The sequence below is a fragment of the Molossus molossus genome, unplaced genomic scaffold (assembly GCF_014108415.1).
Source record: "Molossus molossus isolate mMolMol1 unplaced genomic scaffold, mMolMol1.p scaffold_m16_p_38, whole genome shotgun sequence".
NCBI classification, from domain to species: domain Eukaryota; kingdom Metazoa; phylum Chordata; class Mammalia; order Chiroptera; family Molossidae; genus Molossus; species Molossus molossus.
The window spans coordinates 821164-835321 of NW_023425375.1; the positions used below are offsets into that span (position 1 = coordinate 821164).

At 39.9% G+C, this 14158-nt stretch overlaps 1 protein-coding gene across 1 annotated transcript in view; it reads left to right on the forward strand.

The window, feature by feature from the left end:
- The window catches only part of TSPAN3 (tetraspanin 3), a 79200-nt gene that overhangs the window by 16571 nt on the left and 48471 nt on the right, over positions 1 to 14158 (forward strand). The gene's annotated exons all lie outside the window — the stretch shown is intronic.

Below are 14158 nucleotides of genomic sequence, written 5' to 3' on the forward strand. Positions count from 1 at the left end.
AAGGAAAAAACATACAAACACATGGAGGCTAAATAGCACATTACTAAACAGTTAATGGCTTAACTATGAGATTAAGGACAAAATGAAAAGATACCTTGAGACAAATGAAAATGAGAACACACAACACAAAAAGACACTACAAAGAAAGAATATTTTAGGCCAATATTCCTGATGAACATAGATGCTAAGTTTCTTAACAGGATGTTAACAAATCAAATTCAGCAACACATTAAAAATATCAACTGTGATTTATTCCTGGGATGCAAAGTTGGTACAATATCAGCAAATCAATAATGTGATACACCACGTGAACAAAATGAAGGATAAAATCATATTTTTAGTATATTGTCCTGGCACAAATTCTCCTTACAGGCTCACATTTTTTCAATGGTGTTTCTAATTGAATAATTTCTCCTATTATACCCGCTCACCCATCTGCAGCTGCTTTGTTGGCAAACCTGAGATCCTTGATAGATCCCACTCCCATCATGACCCTCAAAATAAGCATTTAGACCAGCTCACCTTGTAGCTTTTCTAATAGTCACAGCTCCTATGTGAAAAACCCGAGTGACTAGAGTTAGGAATTACTTATAACATCCCTTTCATTTGCCATACAGCTCTCTCTCTGTTTTTCAAATTGATGGTTGGATGTCATTAAAACAGTTGCTTATTGCTGTTTTTAGATCTTCAGCTGTTGTTAGCACACCTACTCTGTATTTTCAAAGAAACTGATGTCATTTTCATAAGTTGTTTTTTTATACAACTTAAGATATAAAAACTGAAGATGGCGGCATAGGTAAATGCGGTATCGCGTCCTCCCACAACTACATCAAAGTTACAACTAAACTACAGAACACCCATCATTCAAAAACGCCTGAAATCAAGCTGAATGGAAGTCCTACAACTACAGAATTAAAGCAGCAGCCACATCCAGACTGGCAGGGGGGCGGAGGCGCAAGGGGCGGCGGTGGTGGCAGAGGCGAGACGGGCTGGTCCCACACCCAAGTGTGGCAGATAAAAATCAGGAGGATGCCTCAGCTGGGAAGGTCCCTCCTGAGGACTGAGGGGTCCCCATCCCACACCAGGTGACCCGCTCAGGGTTCCAGTGCCAGGAAGAGAAGTCCCCATAACTTCTGGCGGGAAAAATTAGCGGGAACTGAGGCTCAGGGAAGCTGAAGCGGCTGGAGCCCCAGGCAGCTCCCTAAAGGGCCCACGCACGGACTTATCGGACTCTCTCCCTCTAAGCTTGGAGGGGAGGCAGCTCGAGGGGCACCAGAGGCATACAGGGAAGAACTGAGCTGTTTGGCACTGGAGCCAGGGCTGGAGAGGAGGCTTTCTCCGGGACAAATGTGCTGTAAGAGACCTTTGTTCCTTTGGTGAGCCCTTCCTGGGGCGGCAGACATTCGCCATATCTGGGACTCCAGTAACCAGGCTCACACTGGTAGCCCCGCCCTGGTGACTCCCTGAGGCCCGGCCCCACCCCGCCCCACCCCGCCCCACCCCGCCCCACCCACCTTTCAAGCCCACCCAACTTTCAAGCCCACCCAAGCTGTTGCCACTTGCTTAACCATAGGATTGGCCTGTCTTGGATCCTGCTTCAGGTTTTTCCTAAATTCTTTCAAACGAGCAGCATCTGGTCTCAGCTAGCCCCATACCTCTCGTTAAGTAATACACTGAAACAAACACAGGGAGGCAGCCAAAATGAGGAGACAAAGAAACAGGTCCCAAATGAAAGAACAGAACAAAACCCCAATAAAAGAACTAAGTGAAATGGAGATAAGCAACCTAACAGATACGGAGTTCAAAATACTGGTTATAAGGATGCTCAATGAACTTAGTGAGAACCTCAGTGAATTTAGGGAGGGCCTCAAGAGCATAAAAAAGGACCAGTTAGAAATCATGGATACACAGTTAGAATTGAAGGAGGCATTAACTGAAATAAAGAATAATTTACACAGCTTCAATAATAGAGTATGTAAATCCAAGGAGCTAACCATCGATTTGGAATATAAGGAAGCAAAAAATGCCGAATCAGAACAGCAAAAAGAAAAAAGAATAATAAAAAAATGAGGATAGTGTAAGGAGCCTCTGGGACAACTTCAAGCGTGCCAACATTCGCATCTTGGGGGTGCCCGAAGGAGAAGAGAGAGAACAAGAAATCGAAAACCTGTTTGAAACAATAATGGAAGAAAACTCTCCTAACTTGGTGAAGGAAACAGATATACAAGTCCAGGAAGCACAGAGAGTCCCAAACAAGATGAACCCCAAGAGGCACACACCAAGACACAGCATCATCAAAATGCAAAAGGTTCAAGACAAAGAGAGAATCCTAAAAGCAGCAAGAGAAAGGCAGCTAGTTACCTACAAGGGAGTTCCCATTAGGCTGTCAGCTGATTTCTCAAAAGAAACTTTGCAGGCCAGAAGGGAGTGGCAAGAAATATTCAGAGTGATGAAAACCAAGAACCGACAACCAAGATTACTCTATCCTGCAAAGCTGTCATTTAGAATCGATGGACATATAAAAACTTTCCCAGACAAGAAAAAGTTAAAGGAGTTCATCACCACCAAACTGTTATTATATGAAATGATGAAGGGTCTTTTTGAAGAAAAAGATAAAATATATGAGCAAACAAAATGGCAATGAATACATATCTATCAACAATGGAATCTACAAACAAAATGAACAGGTAGAACAGAAAAATTCTCATAGATTCAGAGAACATTTTGTTGGTTGCCAGTTGGGAGGGGGGTTGGGGGAATGGGTGAAAAAGGTGAAGAGATTAAGACGTACAAATTCATTGCTAGACTGACAAACCTCAAAGGGAAAGGGGTTGGGAGGGTGGGAAGAAATAAACCAAAGAACTTAATATGCATGACCAATGGACACAGACAATAGTGTGGGAAAAGGTGGGAGGGGGGCAGGAGTGGGGAGGAGGGGGTCAATGGGGGAAAAATGTGGAACACCTGTAATACATTTTACATCCAACAATAAAGATTTAAAAAAAAAAAAGCAGAACATTAGCCAATTGTGGAAGAAAAAAAAAGATATAAAAACTATATACAGATCTTATTAAAATAAGAAAAATTTAAAATTGTCTTGAATTTAGGAAACAGCTTATTTATAAGTGATTTGATTTATGTAGCCTTATATCAGCTATCAGTGCAGTTTCTGCTTTGATGTATGTAACTAATAAGTTGCTTCCCATTATTTGTTGTCAAAATAGAGCTCTGTTATGTTCTCAACTTGGCTGTGTGAACTGAATGTTCACTGGTTTGCAGCCTGAGAAAAGAAACTGCTCTTGAATGAATTAGAAAAAAATAGCCAACATTACAGTGGCTTTTCCTAGTAGCCTTCCATTGCATTCCTTATGTAGATTTGTTTTTCTGCTCACAGTCTCAAATTCAGATGAATGTTTCAGTCTGGGTGGAGCACAGCAGCACTGGAAGCACTGCACTCAGCCCATTCCCAGGCAACACCAAGTATGAGTCTCATAGGATTCTCTTTAGGTTGAAAACCCATTATTTTATATTTAAAATTCAAGTAATTTTTCAGTGTTTTATGCTTCAGATTAATTGTTGAGTTCATATATCTTCCAGTTTTACCTTGTTTCACTGAAATTTATGCAGGCTAAAATTTTATTTATAGAAGCTGAGAAATGAAATTTATTTTAATTCAAGCCTTTTAAGAAATAAATATTACCCTTTAGATTTTAGAGTAAGAAAAATCAAGACTCCAAAAGATAGTTGACCAGGGAAGATAAACTGGACAGATTTGAACAATTCATATTTAGGATGTCACCTCTTTCATTTTGAGGACAGATAGTGTTTACTTGAGCAAAATGTGTGTGTGCGTGTGTGCATATGTATGTTTATATATTACACTTATGTAGTTAAGAAAAAGCAATATTTGGTAAGTGTTAAGTAGTCCATGTACTTCTGTAATTAAAGAACTCAAACTATTGTTATTTTTCCTCTCCTATACCTGACTGCATCCCATAATATGCCCCCAAAATAAGTATGTCAGTTTTTATAAACTAATGTACTCCAGATGTGATGGTTATCAGGAATTAAGTAATTAAATTAAGTTGCCAAGTCATGTTTGAATAGTGAACTAAAAACTATAAACATTGGACTGAAGAGAAACAAAGTAAACACTGACCAAAGCTTAGGATAAAGATGGGAGGACGATTTGGAGGAGAGGGATGAGATGAAGTGTATTCAATACATTTTGACTGATACTTGCTGTGTTCTAGGTGCTGGATGGTGAAACAAGGCTGAAAGACAGATGGGCAAAGTTTGTGACCGATAGGCATACTGAGACAGGTAGAGTTATGATTGCAACAGTTATTAAATGCTCTGTTAAAGCTTTGTAGGGGGTGCCATATGAGTGTATGAGGGGCACCTAATTCAGCCTAAAATAGTCAAGAATGGCTTCCAAAAGGAAGAGGTTATGTTAAACTGCATCTTAAAGGGTAACAAAGAATTTCCAGGCAGATGAGGAGAGGGCATTCCAAAGAGAGCAGCAGAACACAAGTGGGATTTCAAGATGGCTACAGACTAGTGGGAAGCTCTGTCTGCTTGCACACAACACTGGACCAGACTTGTGGTTAAATTGCAGAGCATTTGGCTTGAACAACCAGCTTAAGTATAGCTGATCTGAAATATTGTGAGTGGGGAGTGTAGAGAGGGGACAGAAAGAGACTCAGAGAGGCTGAGCCAGCTCCCAGTTGCATGGCTGGGAAACTGGAGGGAAGGTGTAGCAGTGCAGTCCCCATTTCCTTGGAGTGTGAGATCTCGGTCCCATGCAGGAATTCCCCAATCAAGAACAACAGAGAAGGGAAAGGGAGCCCATGTAGCACTGGGCAGTGGGAATCCATGTGGGAGACTCAGACTGCACCATCCCAGGCAAAGACCAATCGCTTTGTTACAACACCAGCCTGAGAAGTTTTCAGCAAGTAAATTGAAGAATGAGTTCATGGACCAAGAGTAAACAATAGGAAAGTTTATTTGAAAAATCGACAGATTCCCTGCAGCAGGGAGTGGACCCAAGTGGGTTGCCAGTGGGGCTCTGTTGTCTAGAGGTGATATATGTCTTGCTAGCCTCTGATCGGTCCTTTCAAGGAATTCTGCCTAACAACATCCATACATTTTAAAATTTGTGTTTCCTGCCTGATTGTGTTCAGCCCTATGTCATCTATAGGGGCCTTAGTAGCTGTCCTTTTTTGATACTTTCAACTTTAACTTCTCCCAGACTATTAGTGAAGAGGAGGAGGAAGGCCATTGGAGCAACCGTATGCTTGCTTTTTGTTACTTTCCTAAGTCCAATTTTGTTTTCCTATAATCCTTTTTTTTATTTTTTTATCCTCACCCGAGGATATTTTTCCATTTTTTGTACAGATAGAGTGGGAGGGAGAGAGAGGAAGGGAGAGAGAGAGAGAAACATCGACATGAAGGGACACATCGAGTGGCTGCCACCCGCACGACCAACCAGGGCCGGGGACAAACTGCAACTGAAGTATGTGCCCTTAGCGGGAACCGAACCCGGGTTTCTCCGGACCGCAGGCTGACGCTCTAACCGCTGAGCCAAACTGGCCAGGGCCTATAATCCTTTTTAATGTGACCTGGCTTTCTGCAACAGGAACACACTCTATACACAGAACTCATTCAGCAAACCTGTTGCCTTGCTTGAAACCTGTGTGTGTGTGTGTGTGTGTGTGTGTGTGTGTGTGTGTGTGTGTTTTGGTTATGTAATCTACCTTTGCTCCTTCCAGGAGCTTCAATTTGCATTTCTATAAATGGGGGCTATGAGTTTCTGGCCTGAGAGCACAATACTTGTGTTGATTTTAGTTTTATTTTGAGATATAGAGTCTAAATAAACCTCCAGATGTTCTGTGTAGTGGGTTGCCTGCCTGTGTGCTGAGTTCCAAGACATCTCAGACTTCCCACATATCTCAGGCTTACCTTCCCATGGTCCTGTCCCTCACTGCCTAAATTGCTTCAATCTTCTCAGAAGGGGCCATGTGGCAGAACTTGGGGCCAGCAGAGGGGTCTGACCAGTACACCCAGCAGTAAATCTGAGAGACCTTTTATTTTCTGGAAGTACTTTTGGCAGAGAGCAAGACAGGGACTGGAAAGTGTGTCCTGGGAAAGATGATGAGTCCTGCCCACTTTGAGTGCAGGGGAGGTGCCCCTTTCTGCACCTGCATAATGGCTGGTTCTGCCCAACCCTGCTGTGACCAGAGGCAAGGGGGAATGGCTCTGAGCTGGAATTCTTCCATGTAGCTTGGTCTGGTGGCACAGGGGACTCAGACATTTGGCCATGTTGGAGCCTGGGCATAGGCCCTGCCCAGTGGGGGCCAGCCACATTGAAAGATTGGATTGCCAAGTGGGGCCGATTTTTAAATTACGTTTTACAACCTCATGCTTGGGGTGGTGGTGATGGGGTATCAGTGAGCCAGGCAGAGCCGAGGCATTTGAAGGAGAGGAAATGCACATCCCCCCTCCTACAAGTTGTGGGCACCATCCTGGCCAGAACATGGATACCACTACAGCCCAGTTTCATGGGGGAAGGCAGAGCAGCTCAGAACAGGGACCTTCAATGTGTGAGACTGAGGCAGACCCAGCCTATGGGCTACAGAGGCCCCACCATGGGACTACCTGGGGCTCCATCCTGTTGTGCTTCAGTCAGATTACCCAGGGCCAGCAGAGACATTGATTTTCTGCAGAGAACCTCCCAAGAGACTGGGACTGACACACCAAGGGGCCAGAGTCAACATCGGAGCAAATCAGCGAGCTCCACAAATAGCAGATCCAGAGGTTTTCTTTTTTCCTTTCTTCTCTCTTTTTCTTTTATATCTCTTATTTCTTTGTCCTTTTATTCTATTTTTAATTATTATTTTCCTATTCTATATTTTATTTTATTCATTATTATTACTTTTTATAAATCACTATTATTTTACATATTTATTTTAAATTCTTATTCTATTTCATATTTTTTCAGTTTTTTTTTCTCTAATTCTTCTGGTCTCATGTATTTCAGTATTCTTTATTTTTCTTTTTTAGTCTCTGTTGTTGCTATTGTTTTTGTTGCTTTTTTTTTTTAAATCCTCACCCGAGGACATTTTTGCATTTATCTTCAGATAGAGTGGGAGGGAGAGAGGAAGGAAGAGAGAGAGAGAAACATCAACATGGGAGAAACACATCGAGTGGTTGCCACCTACACGACCCCAGCCGGGGCTGGGGACAAACTATAACCAAGGTACATGCCCTTAGTGGGAACTGAACCTGGGACTTTCTGGTCTGCAGGCCAACACTCTAACCACTGAGCAAAACTGGCCAGGGCAATTGTTGCTTTTTTAAAATGTTGTTTTCAGTTAGGTATTGTTTTGTCTTGTTTTGTTCTGTCAGCAACTGTATAACAGTTGATATGATGTGGTCAGGATTGAGCTTTCCAATTAGTGGCTGAGGGTTGAGCCCACCCATGAATGGGACAACAGCAATCAAGACCCAAATACAACAGGAGGGCCCACATAACCCATACAGGGGACATTATTAGATCACCAAGCTCAGAAGGTCAAAAAGAGACTACACCATTGGGTCCTGAAAGAGGTCACCTCACCAAAACTGGGGAACATAGCAGTCTTATCTAATACACAGAAACAAACAAAAGGTAATAAAGAAACAGGCCCCAAATCAAGGAACAGGAGGAATCTCCAGAAAAAAGATCTAAATGAAATGGAGGAAAGCAATTTATCAGAAACAGAAAATAAAATAATGGTTTTTAGAATGCTCAGAAGCATGAAAATGGACATATACCATGAAAAACAACCAGATGGAAATAAAGAATGATGCATCTGAAATAAAGAATACACAAGAAGACGTTAATAGTAGGTTACAAGAAGCAGAGGATCAAATAATTGAATTAGAAGACAAGCTAAAAATATTACTCAATCAGAGCAACAAAAAGAAAAATTACTTAAAAAATATTAGGGCAGTTTAAGGGAACTTTGGGACAACATGAACAACATCTGCATCATAGGGATACTAGAGGGTGAAAAACATGAGCAAGAACCTGTTTGAAGAAATAATGACAGAAACTTTTCTTAATCTGATGTAGGAAAGTGACACACAAGTTAAGGATGCACTGAGAGTCCCACTCAAGATGAACCCAAAGAGACCCACACCAAGACATATAATTCAAATGGTAAATGTTAAAGACAAAAAGAGAATCTTAAGAGCAGCAAGAGAGAGACAGTCAGTTACCTATAAGGGAGCACTCATAGGCTGTCAGCTGATTCCTCAACAGAAATGGTCAGGGGGGAATGGCATGAAGTTTTGAAACTAATGGAAAGCAAGGATCTGAAACCAAGACTACTGTATCCAGCAAGACTATCATTTAAAACTGAAGGTGAAATAAAGAGCTTCCAGACCAAAAAAAAAAAAGGCTAAAGGAGTGTATTACTACCAAACTAGCATTGCAAAAAATGCTAAAGGAACTGCTGGAAGAAGGAGGGGGAGGGGGAGGGGGAGGGGGAGGGGGAGGGGGAAGGGGAGGGGGAGGGGGGAAGAAACATGGGTATAAAGAATAAAAGGACTGCCTGGCCCATGTGGCTCAGTGGATTGAGCATTGTCCCATGGACTGAGAGGTCCCAGTTCAATTCCCAGTAAGGGCACATGCCTGGGCTCAGTCCTCAGTAGGGGGCATGCAGGAGGCAGCCAATGGATGTTTCTCACTCACATCAATGTTTCTATCTCTCTCTCTCTAGAAATTAAACAAAAAGGAATAAAAAAGGCAATAAATAAGTACCTAATAATAACTGTAAATATATATGGATTAAATTCTTCAAACAAAGACATAGAGTAGCTGAATAGGTAAGAAACGACCCATGTATATGCTGTCTACAAGAGACCCACCTCAGAACAAAAGACTCACACAGAATGGAAGTAAAAGGATGGGCAAAATTTTTCCATGCAAATAGAAATGAAAAAATAAAAAGCAGGGAAGCAATTCTTATATCTGACAAAATAGACTTCAAAAAAAAGTCCATAACAAGATACAAAGGTCACTACCTAATACTAAAGGGACCTATCCAACAAAAGGATATAATATATGCACCCAATATAGGAATCCCTAAATCTATTTATAAAAAACAACTCTTGGAGTACTTTGAGGAAGAGTCATTGTAGGGGACTTTAACACCCACTTACATCACCAGATGGATCTTCCTGACAAAAAAAATCAACAAGGAATCAGTGACCTTAAATGACACACTAGATCAGATGGATTTAATTGATATTTACAGAACATTTCATACCAAAGCTGCAGAACATATATTCTTCTCAAGGCACATGAAACACTCTCAAAAATTGACCACATGTTAGGACACAAAATAAGTCTTTACAAGTTCAAGAAGATTGAAATCTTATCAGAGATCTTCTCAGATCACAATGGCATGAAATTATAAAACTGCAATAAAAACACTTTAAAATATTCAAACACATGGAAGCTGAATAGCATGTCATTAAACAGGGAATGGGTTACCAATGAGATCAAGGAAGAAATAAAAAATGTCCTGGAAACAAATAAAAATGAACACAAAACAACCCGAAGTCTATGGACAGAGCAAAAGCAGTCCTGAGAGGGAAGTTCACAGCATTACAGGCCTACCTCAAGAAGCAAGAACATATCTAGTAAACAATCTAACTCCACACTGAAAAGAATTGAAAAAAATAACAAGAAAAGCCCAGAGTAAGCAGAAGGAAGAAAATAACAAAGATTGGAGCAGAAGCAAATGACATAGAAACTAAAAAATAAATACAAAGATCAATAAAACCAAAAGCTGATTCTTTGAAAAGAAAAACAAAATTGATGAATCTTTAACCAGAATCATCAAGAAACAAAGAGAACAGACCCAAACATGTATAATCAGAAATGAAAGAGGGAAGGTAAAAATAGATATCACAGAAATAAATACAAATGGTTGTCAGAAAATAGTATGAACAATTATATGCAACAAAATAGACAACCTGGGCAAAATGGACAAATTCCTAGAAACATACAGTCTTCTAAGCCTAATCAGAAAGAAGCACACTACTTCAATAAACCAGTCACAACTGATGAAATTGAAGCAGTAATAAAAAAATCTCCCAGCAAACAAAGGTCCTGAGCTGGATGGCTTCACAGGTGAACTTCACCAAACATTCACAGAAGAACTAACATCTTTCCTCCTCAAACTATTCTAAAAAATTTAAGATTGGGGGAAGTCTTCTAAGCTCTTTTTATGAGGCAAACATCATCCTAATTCCAAAACCTGATAAAGACACAACACACACAAAAACATTATAGGCCAAAATCCAATGAACATAGATGCTAAAATTGTCAACAAAATATTAGCAAATTTGATCCAGTAATATTAAAAAAAAAATCATACACCATGATCAAGTGGAATTTATTTCAGGGATGCAAGGTTGGTACAATATTTGAAGATCAATAAATGTGATATATGAAAGATAAAACTCACATAATCATATCAATAGATGCAGAAAAAGTATTCAATACAATTTAGCACCCATTTATGATAAAAATTGTCAGCAAAATGGGAATAGAGTGTTCATACCTCATTATAATAAAGGCCATATATGAAAACCTATAGTCAACATTATTCTTGATGTGCAAACACTAAAACCATTTCTTTAAGATCATGAACAGGAGAAGGATGTCTGCTTTCACCACTTTTGTTCAACATAGTACTGGAAGTTCTAGCCGTAGTGATCAGACAAGAAGAAATAAAAGGCATCCAAATTGGAAAAGAGGAAGTAAAACTGTCATTTTCAGATTACTTGATATTGTACATACAGAACCCTACAGAATCCACCAAAAAACTAGTAGATCTAGTAACTAAATTAGCAAAGTTGCTGGATACAAAATCAACATCCAGAAATGAATGGCATTTTTATGTACCAATAATGAACTATTGAAACCAAGCAGTCGTGATCGGGTTCGTTGTCTTGTGAAATCAAAGAATGAGTTCATGGACCAAGAGTAAATGATAGGAAAGTTTATTTGAAAAATAGATAGAACAGCACGGAGGAGACCCAAGTGGGTTGCCAGCAAGGCTCCATTGTTTAGGGGTAGATATATGTCTTGCTAGCTTCTGATTGGTCCTTTCAAGGAATTTTGCCTTAGCAACATCCATAAATTTTAAAGTTTGTGTTTCCCACCTGACTGAGTTCATCCCTAGGTCATCTATAGGGGCCTTAGTAGCTTTCCTTTTATGATCATTTCAACTTCTCCCAGACTATTAGTGAGGAGGAGGGGAAACACCCTTGGAGAAACCCTATGCTTGCTTTTGGTTTCTTTTCTAAGTCCAGTTTTGGTTTTCTATTATCCTTTTTTTTTTTTTTTATCCTCACCTGAGGACATTTTTCCATTTTTTGTTCAGATAGAGCGGGAGGGAGAGAGAGGAAGAGAGAGAGAGAGAAACATCGATGTGAAGGGACACATCGAATGGCTGCCACCCGCATGACCAACCAGGGCCGGGGACAAACTGCAACCGAGGTACGTGCCCTTAGCGGGAACCGAACCCGGGTCTCTCTGTACCGCAGGCCGACACTCCAACCGCTGAGCCAAACCGGCCAGGGCTATTATCCTTTTTTAAGGTGACCTGGCTTTCTGCAATAGGAACACACTCCATAATTTCACAGGACTCATTTAGCAATCCTTTGCCTTGCTTGAAAACAGCCTTTCTGGGTCTTTTTGTTATGCAATTGACCTGTGCTCTTTTCAGGAGCTTTGCATTTTTATAAACGGGGGCTGTGAGTTTCTGGCCTGCCAGCACAATGCCCATGTTGATTTTAGTTTTATTTTGAGATATAGAGTCTGAATTAACCTCCAAATATGCTGTGTACTGGGTTTCCTGCCTGTGTGCTGAGCTCCAGGTCATCTCAAACTTCCTGCATGTCTTAGACATTCCTTCCCTTCCCATGGTCCCATCCCTCACTGTCTAACCTTCCTCTGTCTCCTCACTATCAGGAACAGGAACGAAGAAACCCCTGTTTTCTATCACAACAACAACCAAAATAAAGTACAAGGAATAAATTTAACCAAAGAGATAAAAGACCTGTATTTAGAGAACTGTATGACATTGAAGAAAGAAATGAAGAAAGAAATGAAGAAAGATACAAACAAGTGGGAGCATATTAATGTTCATGGACTGGAAGAATTAGCATCATCAAAATGTTCATCCTACTTAAAGCTATCTATAGATTCAACACAATTCCTATTAAAATACCAGTGGCATATTTCACAGAACTAGAAAAAAGATTGTAAAAATTTTTGGAACCAAGACAAACCCCAAATAGCCATAGCAATCTTGAGAAAGAAGAACAAAGTTAGGGGTATTCACAATACTGGATAGCAAACTATACTACAAGGGCATTGTAATCAAAACAGCCTGGCACTTGCATAAGAACAGGTATATATACCAGTGGAATGCAACAGAGAGCCCAGAAGACAACCCACATTCTTTATGATCAATTAATACTTGACATGGGAGGCAAGAGCATACAGTAGAGTAAAAGCAGTCTCTTTAATAAATGATGTTGGAAAAATTGGAGAGGCACATGCAAAGAAATGAAACTGGGCCACCAATTTACAGCATACACAAGACTGAACTTAAAATGGATAAAAGACTTAAATGTAAGTCATGAAACCATAAAAATCGTAGAAGAAAACAAAGGCAGTAAAATCTTAGACATCTCTCACAACAGTGCTTTTGCTGACATGTCTCCTAGGGAAAGGGATACTCAGGTAAAGATAAACAAATGGGACTACTTCAAGCTAAAACTTCTGCACAGCAAAAGAAACCATCAATAAGATGAAAAGAATACCCCCTGATACATATAATGTGGGCTTAATTTCCAAAATATCTAAAAAACGTATAGAACTCAACACCAGGAAGACAAGCAATCTAATAAAAAAAAAAAACAGGAAAAGGACCGGAATAGATACTTCTCCAAAGAGAACATACACATGGCCAAGAGACATATGAAAAAAATGCTCTATGTCACTAAACATCAGGGATATGCAAATTAAAACTACAATGAAGTATCACCTCACACTTGTCAAATGGCTACTGTCAATCAACGAACAACAAGTGCTGGTGAGGATGTGGAGAGATTGGAGTCTAAATGCACTGTTGGTGGGAATACAGAATGATACAGCCACTGTGGAAAACAGTATGGAGTTTCCTCAAAATATTCAAAATAGAACTGCCTTTTGACCCAGTGATCCCACTTCTGGGTATATATCCTAAGAATCCCGAAACACCAATCAGAAAGAATATATGTGCTTTTATGTTTATAGCAGCATTATTTACAATAGCTAAGACCTGAAAACAGCCCTAGTGCCTATCAGCATGTGAGTGCATAATAAAGCTTTGGTACATTTACCCAATGGAATACTACACAGTTGTAAAACAGAAGGAACTTTTGCCTTTTTTGACAACATGGATGGACCTGGGGATTATTATGCTAAGCAAAATAAACCAGTCAGAGAAAGGGAAATACCATATGATCTCACTAATATGTTGAATGTAATGAATAAAATAAGTTGACAAACAAAATGGAACCAGAAGAATGGATACATGGAACAGACTGGCTAGTACTTGAGGGAATGGGGATGTGGATGACTGGATTAAGAAGTTGAAAGGATTGGCTAAAGAGCATATCTGCATACCCCATGGATAAAGTTAATAGTTTGGTGGAGGCCTAAGCAGCGGGAGGCATGGGTGGATGTAGGAGGGCAAAGGGGGAAAAACCAGGACACCTGCAATAATGTCAACATTAATAATTTTAAATAAAAAAACAAAACCAGAAAAATTTCAAACAATCTAACTCTGCAACTAAAAGACCTAGAAGGAGAATAACAAGAAAAGCCTAGAGTAAGTAGGGAAGGAAATATAAATATTGGAGCAGTAATGAAATAGAGATCAAGAAAACAATACAGAAGATCAATGAAATCAAGCAGTGGTTCATTAAAAATAAACAAAATTGATTAACCTTTAACCAGACTCATTAATAAAGAAATAATAGAGAGGAGCCAAATAAATAAAATCAGAAATGAAGAAGAAATAATAAATGACACAACAGAAACACAAAG